We start from the raw sequence: 15,742 nt of genomic DNA, 5'->3' as shown, positions 1-15,742 counted from the left end.
TCCCGATTTTTAATGGGAATTTTTGGGGTAATTTTTGGGACATTTTGGGTGAATTTTGGGGGATTTTGGGGCTCTAAAAGTTCCAATTTTTAGTGGGAATTTTGGGGTGAATTTAGGGGATTTTGGGTGGAAATTTTGGGGTGAATTTAGGGGATTTGGGGACTTTAAAAATTCCAATTTTTGGGTGAATTTTTGGGATTTTGGGGGCTCTAAAAATCCCAATTTTTAGTGGGAATTTTGGGGTTTTTTGAGGGATTTTAGGTGGGAATTTTGGGGGGAATTTTGGGGATTTTGGGGCTTTAAAAATTCCCACTTTCAGCAGGAAATTTTGGGGTGATTTTTGGGGATTTTTGGGCTCTAAAAAATCTCAATTTTAGTGGGAATTTTGGGTGGGAATTTTGGGGTGATTTTGAGGGATTTTGGGGCTTAAAAAATCTCAGTTTTCAGTCGGGATTTTGGGGTCATTGTTTGGGATTTTGGGGCTCTGAAATCTCGATTTTTAGTGGGAATTTTTGGGGGTCATTTTTGGGGCATTTTGGGTGAATTTTGGGGGATTTTGGGGCTCTAAAAGTTTCTATTTTCTATTCCTATTCCTATTCCTCTTGGGTCTCACACTGCCGTCTTCGGCTCGTCTGCCGTGCCCTCAGCGCTACAACAACGCTGCTACCTAGAGCCGCCGCTTTGCCTGACTTAACGTCTGTGCTGCGGCAGTCCCTTGGGGTGTTGGATTAACATTTTCGGCTGCAGCAGTCTCATTGCAGTTTGGGTCTTTTCTGGACGGTAGCAACAGACTCCCTTGCACTCCTGTGCAGGGCTCGTTGCTGTACCTTCTAGACAGATCTGTAATGCATACATGTTGAAGAAACACACTGTCTTCCGTATGAAGTGCCAGGAGTTAAAATGAGTCTAGATCCGTGAAAGATGGAAACCTTTAGAATTCACTAACTCAATTTCTCAAAGCATTTGTGACCATGTTGGGCTTTGCGTGGTGACCACGAGCACATGAAAGTGTATAGCAGTTTCAGAACATCATGTATACTTGCCTAATTTTTGTTCTACAGACTGAACCATCCCAATGTGGTGGCTGCCCGCGATGTCCCTGAAGGGATGCAGAAGTTCGCACCAAATGACTTGCCATTGTTGGCCATGGAGTACTGCCAAGGTGGAGACCTCCGCAAGGTGGGGTCCCTAGGATGGTAACCTAGGAATGGATCACCTTCTGATCTGATCCTAGGTTTTCTACTGAAGTTTTCCCTTCAAACCTTTGCTTTCATACCCTGATGTTTCCTATTTCTAGTCATGGCATCAACAAGTGTTGGTGGCTTGGTCCTTGGTATTATGTTCAGCTTTTGAAGACTTAAGTGCTTTGTATTTTTTTAGGTGCAAGTGACACTGTGAGGAGTTTGCACACAGAGAATGAGGGCAAGTGTAGGGGACGTGCAACAGTATTTGAGTATGGCCAAGACCATTGTGGGGTAGGTGCATCTGTAGGCTGTACCCTTCCTGAAAGTGATGAACTCTTGTCTGTCATAGGAAGAGATAACACATGGTAGTTCTAATCCTAAGGCTTTTCTGACCTTTGCTATAATCTGCCCATAGCTGAAACACAGACCTTAGGCCTCAGATGGGAGTTGATACTGTTAGGCAAAGAGGGATGGAACAAATAGGAGGATGAAAACAGGATGACAGTGACTTCTTTCATCTTCTTTCCCATGCAATTAAACCAAGGCACAAAGCTGTAATTGCTGCTACCGCAGGTCACAGTCCATAGAGTTTTGTGCTTCTGGAGAATTTAATTGCTCTTGCTGAAACTTCTTGCATCCCTGAGAATTTGTGGAACTCTGGAGTTCACTCGGGATAGAGAAGGGAAAGACTACATTCTGTGTTCCTTACTTGCAGTACCTGAACCAGCTGGAGAATTGCTGTGGCTTGCAGGAAGAAGCTATTCTTATCTTGTTATCTGACATTGGTAAGTGGTGGCAGTACCTTCAGTTGTCTGAACTATGGAAACCCTTTTAGTCCTGAGTCCACTCTCCAAATATACAGTAGTGACCTTAGTGACTCCATTTCAGACTGACCTTTTATGATCTTGATCATCTCCCAAAAGTGTTGGGAGTCTGGGGAGGTTCTTGCCTACTGGAAGCTAGCCAGCATTACTACAGTTTACAGGAAGGATGTGAGGGAACATCCAGAGAGAGAACTCAATTTGTGTCCAGAGTTCTGTGGTGCTGACTTTACCCCTTACACTCAGTGTTTCATTGTATGTTTGATTGTACAAGGTCTGATGTGAAAGCCATGCTTATTACTAGAGTAGATGAATCCTTACTGAGCTCATGCTAGGTACTGTTACTTAGCTCTAACAACTGGCTTTTTCTGTCTCAGCTTCTGCTCTCAGATACCTTCATGAGAACAGGATCATCCATAGAGACTTGAAGCCAGAGAACATTGTGCTGCAGCAAGGAGAGCAAAGGGTAAGCAGGAAGCAGTCGTCTCTACCTGCACAGACAAGTAAACTTACAAGGAACCTGCATGTGCTTCATGCAGTTACATGGTCCCTCTGCAAGAGCACTCAGCCCAGGATAACACCTGTCTCAGGTCACTGTCACATAGTATTCTGTGTGCAGCTGAGGTGAGACATTGTATTAGACGTCTGTTAACACCTGACATTTTGACTTTCAACCATTAAGGAAAGAAGCAGACTGTACTGATTGACCAAAGATCGGAAGGAGCTAGAGGCGTAACTGCTAAGTGTGCTACAACACCTTCAAATTCTTTGTGGTTTTAGAAATCTACAGTAGCCTCCCATTTCTGCTTCTATCTCTTCACTGGCACCTTTCCTGCATAGCTTTGAAGAGCCAGACCTTTTCTTTCTGCTGTATGATGTGCTTTTAACAGGACTTCAGTCTGGCATTCTTCTTCTCTGTTGTGTGTTTCAGTTAATACACAAAATCATTGACCTTGGTTATGCTAAGGAGTTGGATCAGGGGAGCCTGTGCACATCCTTTGTTGGGACTCTGCAGTACTTGGTAAGAAAGGAATTCATCTAGAAGGGCAGCCACTGCTTTCTAGTGGGATAGAATTACCTGTTACCAAGCTTTGGGCTGGGATTAGGTACTTGCACGGTATGGGGTGCGTTTGTGGTGCTGAAGCTAGCAAAGGTGACTGCTTTTTTGCTGACGCTGGGTTTTGCTGAGACTGGGTTTTGTGCTACCTGCATCTGTTATAAATAAGCAGGAGTGCCAGTAACCTATGCTACTCACTCCAGGAGGGTCTTAAAGCCCGTGAGAGGCAGCGTTCAGTAATGTCTTTAATTATTTGTACAAATGTTAATGAGATGTTAAGGGACGGAGAAAGCTGAGAGCTTTCTGGCCAAAGCCATCTGGCTTTGTCTCATGCGTGTAAACTGTATCAGGCTCCAGAGCTGCTGGAACAGCAGAAGTATAGGGTGACAGTGGATTCCTGGAGCTTTGGCACGCTTGCCTTTGAGTGCATTACAGGCTTCCGACCATTCCTACCCAACTGGCAGCCAGTGCAATGGTGAGTGAACCGTGGCTGGGTGATAAGTGGGCATGATGTGACTTTCCTGTTTACAGGAAGCAGAAGTGTGGTCCCTTGATTCTGAGGATAATATCCCTATGTTTCTTGCCCTTTTGGAAAGTGACCCCTTTCACAGGGGCTTGACTCACCTGAGCAAGTTCAGCATTCCTGATACTTGCTCTATGGGATAAGGGCTGACTCCCGCAGGGCAGGTAACAGAAACCAAAGTGGCATCTGTATTATATGTCAAGAGTAGCTTTTAAGAGCCTACTAGCATGCAGGCTGGGAAAGGCGGGCAATTTTTTCACCATTGTACTCGCTTACATTAGGCATACAAAAGTGCGTCAGAAGAGTGAGCTGGATATTGTTGTTTCAGAAGACTTATCCGGAGAAGTCAAGTTTTCTAGCAGTTTGCCCTGCCCCAACAATCTAAACAGGTGAGTACTAAAAATTGCTGTGCTGAGATAAACTGATTCTTCTGCAAAAGGACCAAGTTTGTGTTGTATGCCTTACTGTGTTAATCTGTGAATACACTGAGTGCGTGACACAGGCAGTACTACTGTCGCTTGTCAGACTTGTGTAGTCTTGGTTTCTGCCTTCTAAACACTGCGTTTGTGATGGGGAGAGGTGGAGTGCTGGAGGGAGAAGGAGGGGGGCAGTTTTGTCAGTCCTCCCACACAGAACAGGCCGTATCGTTACTGCCAATGAACTTTTACCTTTTCTGATCTCCTGGTTTTTGTTGCTCAGTGTTTTGTCTGGGAGGCTGGAGAAATGGCCGCAACTCATGTTAATGTGGCACCCACGTCAGAGAGGTACAGATCCTACCTATGGACCCAATGGGTATTTCAAAGCATTGGATGACATTTTGAACTTGAAGGTAAGCAATATGTCTGTATTAGCCTAAAAAGTTTTCCAGAGAGCAGTTTCCTGAGCCTCTGAATCCTAGACTTAGGAGGAAGAGTGAGGCAGAAACTCATAGAACTGTCTCCTGACCGTTAGTGACAGGTGCTTTCCTCTTGCTTCTTTGAGGACAAATACTCCCTGAGCTTGTTGGAAGTAGTGAAGAGCTTCTGTGCATGCTTGGTTCCATATTCTGAGAGAGGATTCTACAGGTATTTGACTGCCATGTGGCCTCTCTTCCCCTTGATGGAGGACAAGAACTTTGCCATAATGCTAGGAAGTAGCTGATTCTGCCAAGTGCTTTGAAGAGTTTCTTGGTGGTCATTTTTTCGGTCCCTCAATCTCTGCTCTAAGATGACCAATGTATCTTCAGCCTTTCTCATGCCATGCTACTCTTCTGGTAGTTGCTTCACGTTTTGGACATGGTTACGGGAACTGTGCACACCTACCCTGTGACAGAGGAAGAGACTCTGCAGAGTGTGAAGGCCAGGATTCAGTCAGATACAGGAATTCCAGAACAGGACCAGGAACTACTGCAGGAAGCAGGACTTGAATTGTTTTCTCAGAAGTTAGTCACTAAACATACAGCTGATGGCAAGGTGAGTCTCGGTATTCCCTTTCTTAAGTTTGAGTGAATCAGAAGTCACTGCACTCGCTTTGGGATCACAGCACTCCCTGCTGTTGTGGCATGCTTTTGTCATGGTAACCTCACAGACCTAACAGCCACTGTAGCGTAGGCAGCCTGTTGCCTTTGGTGCTCTGTGTTTGGTTGAGGAGGACTCTTCTGTTTGTGGTGTTGCCAAGGCTTGCTCTTCCCAAGAAAACCTGGTTGGGTCGTTTGTCTTCTGCAGGTGAATGATACTGCAGCAGCAGACACAGACCTTCTCTTCCTCTTTGATAACAAGAAAGTTTCCTGAGGCTCAGGTGGCCTTGCGTCCTCATCCAGAAAGTGTTGGCTGCATCCGTAAGGACTCCTCTGGCATGAATATGAAGGGCGGGGCGGGGTCAGTGTTGAGAGGGGTGTCTGTGTTTTGTGGTCTGTATCGTGCACAAAGAGTAGAGGGAGCTTTTGCATATTGGGACTGAAGAAGCAGTAAAATGGACTGTCATTCATTCAGTTTATCAGAATAACTAAAAAAGGGAGGGGTTTGATTTTGACATGCTAGGGGAGCTGCACAGGGGTTATCCTGCTCTAGGCTTTGCAGGCAGTAACATGCCCCTCAAAGGAGCAATGTTTTGGTCTGTTTTGTGATAACACAGTATTCCTGCTTCACGCTGGTATGTCCATTTCCCTTTCTCCCACCTCCTCTGTTTTCAGTTCAGGATCCAAAGAAGAATCTCCACTTTTTCCAGTTGCGGAAAGTGTGGGGTCAGATCTGGCAGACGATGCGGATGCTGAAAGAGGACTGTAATCGGCTTCAGCAGGGGCAGCGAGCAGCCATGTACGGTGGCCGTTTCTCCACAATACTTATCTCTGTCTTTGTGCGCTGGTGGAAGGGAAGACAGAAATGGGACCCTGTTGGAATGGGGAAGCCCGTGATTGGAGCTGTATGCAATTCATGAAAAGTGGAGAGTTAGCCCTTTGGCACAACTGCATTTGTCCTCACCGCTATCTCAAGTATCTGTTTTGGATGTAAATGAAAGCCTGGTGGATTTCTACTTTCAGAGGCTAATAGGACCTTCTTGTCCTTGCAGGATGAATCTGTTGCGTTACAATAGTGCCCTCTGGAAGATGAAGAATTCTATGGCCTCCCTTTCTCAGCAGCTGGAAGCAAAGCTGGACTTCTTTAAAACAAGCATCCAAATTGACCTGGAAAAGTATAAAGAGCAGATTGAGTCTGGAATTAGTGAGTATAGCATCTGGCAAACGGGTCTTTTCATGACTCTTCTCCTCACAAAAACACCTGCCTCCTTCTCTGTGAACCTGAGAAAGCCAGTCACTCTTCTTTGATTCCTCTAGCTTCTGAGAAGCTGCTGTTTGCCTGGAAAGAGATGGAGCAAGCTGTGGAACTTTGTGGGCGGGTATGTTTCTAAATCTAACTGCTAGTCATAAAGAGGTTTGTTTTTGTTATCTCTCCCCTCCTCCCCCTTTAGCTTCATTGTCCCTGCCTTAAATAGAAGCCCCTTGTATCTGCACTGATGTCAGATTTCACATTGCCTCGGTTTGTGTGGCACAATTTTTGTCCATTATTAGTACTACATGAAGCTCATTCTGTTGTAAGGCTTAGGGGGAAACGGGAGATCTTGGCGAAGCCCCAGAAACGTCTTGGAATTTCCTTGAATTGAAACGACTCGTTTGTCTTTGGCCAAGGCTGCTGTTTGCATCTTGTTGGTTTGTTTAGAAATAAGAATGAGAAAGGAAGAACCAGTGTGAGTGTGAGTGGTAGTGTCTCTAGGTATGAGACTGTTGTGTTGCTTATGTTCTACCCTGCTTTCAGGAAGATGATGTGGAGCAGGTAGTGAAGAGGATGATGGCCCTGCAGACAGACATCGTGGACCTGCAGAGAAGCCCGCTAGGTCGTAAACAAGGAGGAACACTGGAGGATTTGTGAGTTGAACTACCTTGAGCTTCAGATGCAGGAGTGTTTCTGGCTAAGCTTACTCACTAGAGGACAGTGAAAGGGCTGTTTCTTCCACCCAAATTGTGGGGGACTGGGAGCACTTTAACACTAAAGATGTTTTTTGACTCATCTGTCATTGTTCTGAAATGGCAGACAGGTATAGAAAAGATTTGAGTTCTCAAACTATTTGTTCCATGTTTTGGTTCTTTGGAAATCCTTTTCTTTCCTGCTTTTTACTTCTAGAGAAGAACATGCCAGAGAACTGTACTGAAGACTCAGAGAGAAGCCAAGAGGTAAAAGATGCTTTAGCTCGAGGTCAGCTTGCTTTGTGTGTAACTTTGGAGGTGTAGTAACGATCATTGAGAAAACTAGCTGACTTCTAGGCCTGCCCAGACACTAGCAGCACATGGGCTCTCCTGGATTGCCTTTTCTCGAGAGGGAAGTCAGGGAGTCAGTTCCACACTAGGCCAGCCTTCCTTTCTTGGTGCTTTGTGAGCTGTTCTCGAAACTCCTCTGGAGCTCTTCTCAGAGCAGGCTGTTGCCACAAGCAACAACCAACCTTTCTGGGTAGAAAGGATGAAAGACACGACTGTTCCTTTGATCCAGTCCCAACTCTCCTTTTCAAGTTCTTTAAATTTTGAAGAAGGTGGCTAAAATTCAGTGTAATTCATCCCACTCAAACTCGCATATCCTGAACTTTGGCTGTTTCAGGATTAAAGCAGTAGTGGAAATGAGCCGCTAAGAATCTTCTCACTCTGTCCTATAAACCGACCTTTCTGTGTAATATTGGCTCTCATTCCAGATCAGAGGAGAGGCCGTGACAGCCAGGAAATAGTACGACTGCTTCTACAGGCAATCCAGACCTTTGAAAAAAAAGTTTGAGTCATTTATGCTCAGCTCAGGTGAGCTTTGTTCATTTTGTTCATAGTTGAGAGAAGGTATTTTCTCTTCCAGCAAGAGAAGGTTTAAAACTCATTGCATACGGCTCTTGAGATCTTGCAGTGTTAACAGAAAATCATTAACTTCAGAACTGTTCTCCTACTGCAGTGGCCCATGTGTGATCTGATTAGTTTTTATTTTTTTAATAGTAAAACTGTAGTTTGCAAACAGAAGGCATTGGAATTGTTCCCCAGAGTGGAGAAAGTGATGAATCTGATGAGTGAAGATGAGGAAACAGTTGTTAGGCTTCAGGAGAAACGACAGAAAGAACTGTGGAACTTGCTGAAAATTGCTTGTGTAAGTAAAATAAGAACTCCCCTTTAACCTGAGAATATGGTTTGTAGCACAGGCTACTGAAACAATAGTAAATTGAGTGTATCCTATGGTTCTTTTCTTTCTTTTGAATCAGTATGAAAGCCAAGTTCCAGGTTGTCTCATATTCCCGGCTGCTGAAAACTAGTGGGAACAATTGCACTCTGAATATTCTGTGTTTTCTTCAGAGTAAAGTGCGTGGTCCTGTTACTGGCAGTCCAGAGAGCGTGAACACATCCCGTCTTGGTAGCTCAGGTCAACTGCTGCTGCAAGTCCCTTCTGGAACATTCAATTTATCAGAATCTGTAAGAAAAAGGTGAGGCAAAGTCTGGAGTTCTTCGGCTGCTAATGCCACCACTACAAAGCTAGTCTTCGTGCTTTGTGAAATAATGGCACACAGGGTTTCTCATATTTTACACTTTGTGTTCAGCTTGCGTTGTCAGCAGCCTTAGTTTACTTGGTAGTTAAGACTTGCTGGGGCTTTCAGATCTTCCATATGAAAATCTGGTATCATGTATGGCTTCACTTCCCCCAGCCTCAGTAACAAAAGTGGTTTTTTGGTTTTCTTCCTTTAATCTGAGATGGTTGGGCTCACTTGGAAGTACACTGCCAGCAAGAACTGTTGAAGTATTGTCATGTAAGGTCACAGTAGCTGAGCTGTGTCATTGAGACTGCTGCATGCGTAGTTCCGGCTTGCTTAAATGAACTGGGTTACCACTTGGAATGAAAGACCTTGGTTTGTTTCTTTGCCTGTTGCCTCATCCTTAAGTTTATAGGCTTCTCAGCTTTTCCTCTAGCAACAGTGGTTCCACCTAATAAGAGCCCAGATCCATCTTGGAATACATTTCCTTTCCCCCATTTGGTAAATCAGGGGCTGCCACCAACTTTTCAAGTTGCAGTATGAATGACAAGCCTATGACCTGACTAACTTCAGTGTTCTGCAGCGTATCTGCCAGAAGTATTTCTTAATGATAGAGGCAGCATCTCTTTAAACTGCCACAGAAATTAATAGTGTAATAATTGCCCCTTTCAGTGAGGAGCTGCTGCTGGAATCTCGGGAACTTTGTAGCCAACTAGAAAATGTGATGCATGACACAATGAAGGATCAAGAGCAGAGTTTCTTGGTAATGTATTCACTCTTCTGTAAATGGACTAAGGAAGTGCCTGGCTTTGAAGTTCTGAATGTGCAACTTTGCCACCACTAACACAGCTAAATGAAATCTGCATTTTACTCATGGCCAAGGGGGAGAGTAGGAGATGCACAGAGATAGGAAGCACCGGTTCCCTCATAATCTGCCGCCTGACTTACTCTGCTTGCCAAAACTGGGGGCCACATGCTGGGAACTTGCTGCGCTAAACAGTAAGGGATGGGGCAAAGCACTTGGCTGTTGTACAAAACTACTGCAAAACTGCACACAAATTTGGGATGAGCGGGTGTCAGGGATCCTTAATTTAACAATGCAGAATATTGAAGAGAGAGTAAAATACTGGAGAGTGCAAGTAGGTTGTTTCCTTGACAGCAGTCACGTGGCTCATCATGAAATTGACCAACTTGTTCCCAGTAAATTTTTTATAACTCTTAACACACTTTACCTTTATTTTAGAAAAAGCTCACCTGTAGCCTGGTGTTGAATTTCATTTATTCTTTCGGCTCTAGACTGGAGCTGGCTGCAGCTTCAGGTAGAAGAAACAAACAATCCAGAACAAACCCAGATGTAGAATCACTCTGGTTGCCTCTGAAGCCATGCTGCTTTGGGAAGCCAACTGTGAAAAGCTGCTGCCTCTGAGAAGGGAATATCAACTGCCTTCTACTGTCACCAGCTGCTTATGTGATACATATGGCTTAGCTTTTAGTATCCACTTCTCAGACACTTTCACAAAGATACATTAGGGAATGCCTGTTCTAACTGCTTGGAGAATGTTCTTAATTGTGCCTTAAGACAGCAGATCTCTGTCCTGATACGTCTTCCCTTGGGCATCGCCTGTGGCTGTTTTGCTGCATTTTGGGCTTTCTAATGAACAATGGACAAGGTATACCCAGTCACTGGTAGATGTCACCTTCCTAATGAACTGTGAACTTAATTGCTTAACTTTGCTGATTTGCACTTTTTTTCTTTAAGTGTAATGGTTGTACTTACCTAATACTTGTTTCCTGTATGGGAACAAAATTATCTAAAACATGTAAACTTTTGGTTTGCTCTTTTTGATGCGCTCAATAACACTATAATGGAAAAAGCTGCTTTCACTGTGCAGGTCTCTAAAACGTGAGAGGTGTAAGAATGTTAGCCTAGAAACCAAAGAAGGAAATCTTCAGTGTACAGGTATCGTGTAACAAAGCATTTGCAGATTATCTATTAACCATGCTTAAAGTTGCATGAAAAGATGAAAAAAAGGCCAAAAAACCCAGCTGGGTGGAACCTTGGTGAGAGTCAACACACACCAACCTTGTGTTCTGACTGTGACCAATTTATTTCCTTCTGTTCTAACCCCAAATTTCCACTACAACACAGAGACCTCCTTTTATAAAAGGCTGTGAAGTATAGGACATGCAAAATGCAATACAATAATGGGGAGAGGTTGGATTTTCTTTTGGTTTTTTTGGAACAGATTTAAAATACAGGAAACTGAAATGTGGCACAAACATCACAACTTCCATGCATGCCTTCAAGTGTCTTCCTTTGTTGTGCTGGCACACTCTGGACTTCAGCATTGGGTTAAAGTCATTCTTGGGCAGAGTAGAAAGTTCACACTTCTTCAAATTTCCGAGTAATATTAAGGCTGAAATGCACCGGGTACACTTTTCCTTCATCTTCCAGAGCACCACCAGTTGTTTTACTTAAAGCTATGTTAGGCTTCCAGCTCAAATCCCAGCCCAATTTTGTGACCTCCAGCACTGAAATTCTTGCCATCAATCAAGCCTGAGAGGGTCAGCTTTACACCTACAAAAGCAAGTCACGAGAACCATCATGCACTGACATCCCAGTACAGTGCTCTTCCTCAGGTCCTTGACCTCACTAATGTGGCTTAGTTGCCACAGGAACTTGCATACACAGATATCCTTTAGTTCTCTGAGTCTGCGTAGACTTCTAGCTCCTTTGTTCATCTAGTCTGTTCTTAAGATGACAGTGAATTAAACCATAGTGTAGTACTTAACACCATTTGCTGCCACCAGTGAGAACTGCGTACCAGGTCGAAGGGCATGAGTGTAACCAATTCCAATGAGGCTGGCATTGTTCACTTTAGCCTATAGGAAAAAAAAAATCACAGTATTTATAAACTGTGTAAGTATTCATACAGAAGTTTCCCAGTCCCCTGAGAAGGTGGCCTATGCATTAACACTCTTGAGCTACTTGGAGACCAACCGCTCTTAGAAGCATGTTCCAATCTTTTCCTTTTCTCAGGAGTTTTCAGCTTAAGCAAATGGTGCAAATTCTGCCTTCACAGAATGCCATGCTGTTTTTCACTGCCTCCTCTATTATGTCTTTATATCTTTTAAAGAGCTACTTACTGCAGTCCCTCAGAGCCTGTCTTGTTCACATCACTCAGGAGTGATTTTCTTTTTTCTTCTAATGAGCAAGAAATACATGAATATGCAATCCCCTTTTTGCATTACTAAGTTTTGAGCTCTTAACAACAGTATTTCTCATTTTCAATTTTGGTTCGGTGGTCCTGGAACTAATGGTTGTTTTGAAACATAAATGCTTGCTACTTCAGTTCTTGGTATGAAAGCTAACTTTCAACGGTTAACTTACTGTTAGGAGAAGGCTGTAAGCTCAGGTAAACTTCCACCATTGTAATTATAATATGGTTTTACATTATGGATTTAAGAATTAAAAGGACACTTTCATTGTCTTTTAAAAGACATTTTTCAGCACAGTAGCATGCTATTCCAAGCACACTAGTCAGACTATTTCACTATGGACAAAATTATATTTAAGATTTCTTTTCCTCCATAAGTTCACAAGTACGATGTGTGAGGTCCCAATTTAAATTTGAACCACAACAGAAGCCACAGTTCGCAATCTACCATACTTCCTCAGTAACTAGTTCAAGCAACTGCTTCATTACAAATTTTCAGTATTTAGGGGAGCTTGAAATACTCATTTCTGTAACAAAATTCTTACCACAACGGAAGTCTTCTCATCCATTTGGTACTTTCCAGCAATACCAAAACGTGTGTTGTTACTGCCAGCAGTCCATGCAAGATTGACTGATGTCTCAACCTTATTAGTAACCTTCTGATAAACAGACCCACCAAACTCAGTGCCGTCATTCCTGTTTGTAATAGATGCAAGTGTGTCAGGCCTTGCTTTGTTTAGTAACTCTTTAGATTAACCCTTCCCCACAATGATTTGACATTATCTCCTAAAATGAACCAAGAGATCCAATACTTCCCTGAACCCAGGCTCACTACTTCCTAGCTGGAGCTGGCAGACTCCTGCTCCTATTTTTTTTTTGCACAAAGCATGTTTTGCTTGCAGAACGGAACAAGACTTGCCAGAGACCTACAGTTTAAGGTTCTGACAAAAAAAACCAAACCAAACAAACCAAAAACAAAACCAACCCACCCAGATAACCTGGTTGCTTGTCTCAAGTAAGCCAGTGTGCAGTAACACATAAAGGAGACTTCAGTTATGAGAATAAGACTGAAAACAATGTTGTTGCGTTATAATCATTTAAATACACCATCTTCAGAGCATCTCAGGCCACCTGAATGCCACGATTAGGGCTACGCAGCGATGACAGCTGGAAACAAACACAAAGCATCGCATGCCTTTCTCCTTCATCGTGGGCATTTCTGAGGGAGAAAGTTTCTGTGTGGAGAGTGTGATTGATAACTGGCTAGCTGCAAAAGGTCACGTAGACATGAGGGAGCTTTGCTGAGCACACAGGCACTCTCATGAGAACCAGCAAGGCAGCAAGCTTCGTATGTCCTTGAGCACAGCTGCTATACAATAACAAGACCTTGTAGCTGAAAGATATGAGGGAGAAGCACGGTAAAACAAAAACTTACTCAAACTGTGTAACCACAAAGAAATGTAGAAAGAGGCGTAGCTGACTTTTAGTCTGAGCACCAATCCTGAGCTTAACTTTTGAAATATGCATGAGCTTATTAGTGTTATTATAAAAGCATTGTGTGAATTATCAATAAATGAGATTTGCCGATCACTCATATTGAGTGCTATATTTCTCCCGCCGCGGATTTCCCACAAGAACAGACTTTCCAGTTCTTAAAATCTTCTTAGTAGGAGGTGTGATGGTGCACTTTGACTAAATTGTGGTCAATTCTGTCTCCTAATAACTGGCATCTTCAGATTCTACTGGCGGTGTTGTGAATGTCTTTTCAAGAGTTGAGAAGGAAAGTGTCTTTTAAGGATTCTGATCTTCCAGTGTGATGCGTAGATACCAGTCAACATGTAGACTGATGACAGGCACAGACAGTATTCTTGGCAATTGCTTAGAAAATAAACAAAACATCAGGCAGTAGAATAATCCTGTCAACAAGGAGGATAACAGTAACTTTTCCAAGGGACAAATGTCAATGTCACTTTCAGTTACATTGCAGGAAAAAATGGTAAAAGAAATGGGTGTGACCCAGAATTCCCACAGCCAAGAGGATATGTGAGTACCAGTTTGGCTGAAATGACTGTTGCTTGTCATTCCCCAGTGACAGTTTGGAGAAGTCATCACAGGCTCTTTTAATTGATGAATACTGATGTGTATAAGTCAGGTGTCGGTATATGTATTTTCACATCCTTTTTTTTGCTTTTTCCATTGTGCAGCAGGTAATCTCAGAACAGCAGTGGCTGTGCTGAAGCAATATAAATAGTAATCTCTGATATTTTCCAATGATGTTTGATTGCCAAGTGATATCCTCAGCAAAGTTGGTCAGACCCTCTCAGTCCTACTCCTTGTAGCTTCTGAGTACTGAGATTGTAGAAGGCCTTACTGAAGCTGACAGAAGTAATTTTCATTGCCTTCAGTGACTTTTCAATTGGGCTGAAAGTGCTGGTTGGTCTCAAAAATACTTTGTGAGCTTTGATCTAATGAGTGGAGACCAGTGGTAAATCAAAATGGAAGGAAGAGCTTTGTGGGCAAAATGCAGTACAGGTTAATTTGCTTTTTCAAATTCTAACTTATTTAAATTTTACATCAGAAGTTGTGGAGGTCTAAATCCCTACTACCACCTTAAGGTATCTCTGCCTCATCATTGCTTAAGACACTGACTGAATGCACATAGTTTAATTTAAAGTTGATTGCATTTAACAACAGAGTTTTTTAAAGCCTTTAGTCATGTAATAATGGTAGATAGCGCTTCATTTAGTCAAGAATGACCCGATACAGTTATCTATCATTTACATTAGCAATGTTGAACCGACAGTAAATTCAATTAATTCTTCAATTTTATGCTCTTAACATTTAAAAACCTAAATCCACTTTAAAATCAATTTGCATTATTTTGAGGATGGGATTCTTAATGTTAAGCTCCTATTAAATCCGCATTTTCTCTACTCTAAGGTTGCTTTGAATTTTTTTGTCATGTTTTTGTGGAATGTTGGTCTTAAGCAGTTTTTGTGGGTTTGTCTGTGACTTAAGGAGCTCTCTATTGGATACTGATCTATGCAGTTGAAATAGAACACTGGAAAAGCATGATTTATAACAAGTGTTCTCATAGCAGACCAGGAGGTTGGGTTGATATTTCTTCTTCTTCCATCCAGGAACACCCATGGCTGTGGGCTATAATTTATAACAACAGTGCTGCTTTGACCGGTTTTGGTTACTGTGGGCTTGTTTTCAGGAATGATGAGTATGTAGTTATCCCATCTTGAAAGAAATACATAGCACATGTGCTTATTTGGATTAATTAGTATGGTTTTATATCACAGTTGGTAGAAAGCTGGAAGAAAAGCCCAAGAGTAAAGGAATAAAGGAGGCAAACCAAACAACTGAGGGTTGTGACTGTGGTTAAAGTCCCTTATGAATTCTGAGTGCTCCAGCAGCGGTTTTCTGTGAGTCACTCTTTGAAGCTGCCTTATCATTTTGTTATATATATTCCAATATATGTCAGTCCTGTCAGACCCTAGAGAGAACACTTGCAGTGAGTAGTTTCAGGTCTGAGTGCCACAAGCAGGCTGCTGAGAAAGCTGGCCCAGCCTTTTTTTTTCTTGGTGTTTCTGATGGTTTGAGCTGCAAGTTCACTCAGTTGAGCTGCTCTGTGCTCCAGCTCTGTTTCTTTAGTGATGCTGCAATACTTGCTGCACGGCAACTCAATTAGAAAACAAAGAAATTAATGATACAGACAGAAGATCTGTTCCCAAAGCAGGGTGAAATTCTGGTGGAAGGGCTTCTGCTGCTTGAATTTTAAACACTGTGCTGTGAAACCTCTGACGTCATCTGTGGGTTAGTGGTTGTATCAACCGGGATAGTCCATCCAGGCCCTGTTGATGCAAACGTGCTTTTCGCTGGTGCTGCTCCCTGTTTTGGAGAATATC

The 15,742-nt window shown here is 42.9% G+C and overlaps 1 pseudogene; it reads left to right on the top strand.

Moving 5' to 3' along the window:
* The window catches only part of LOC136303938 (inhibitor of nuclear factor kappa-B kinase subunit beta-like), a 44,857-nt pseudogene extending 34,796 nt beyond the window's left edge, over positions 1–10,061 (top strand).
* The last annotated feature ends 5,681 nt before the right edge of the window (positions 10,062–15,742 follow it).

Source organism: Chamaea fasciata, unplaced genomic scaffold (genome assembly GCF_029207755.1).
Source record: "Chamaea fasciata isolate MVZ Bird 193981 ecotype frontalis unplaced genomic scaffold, bChaFas1.0.hap1 SCAF_44, whole genome shotgun sequence".
In the NCBI taxonomy this organism is placed as follows: Eukaryota; Metazoa; Chordata; class Aves; order Passeriformes; family Sylviidae; genus Chamaea; species Chamaea fasciata.
Note: the sequence above shows the minus strand (reverse complement) of the source record. Positions and strands in the feature narration are given on the sequence as shown.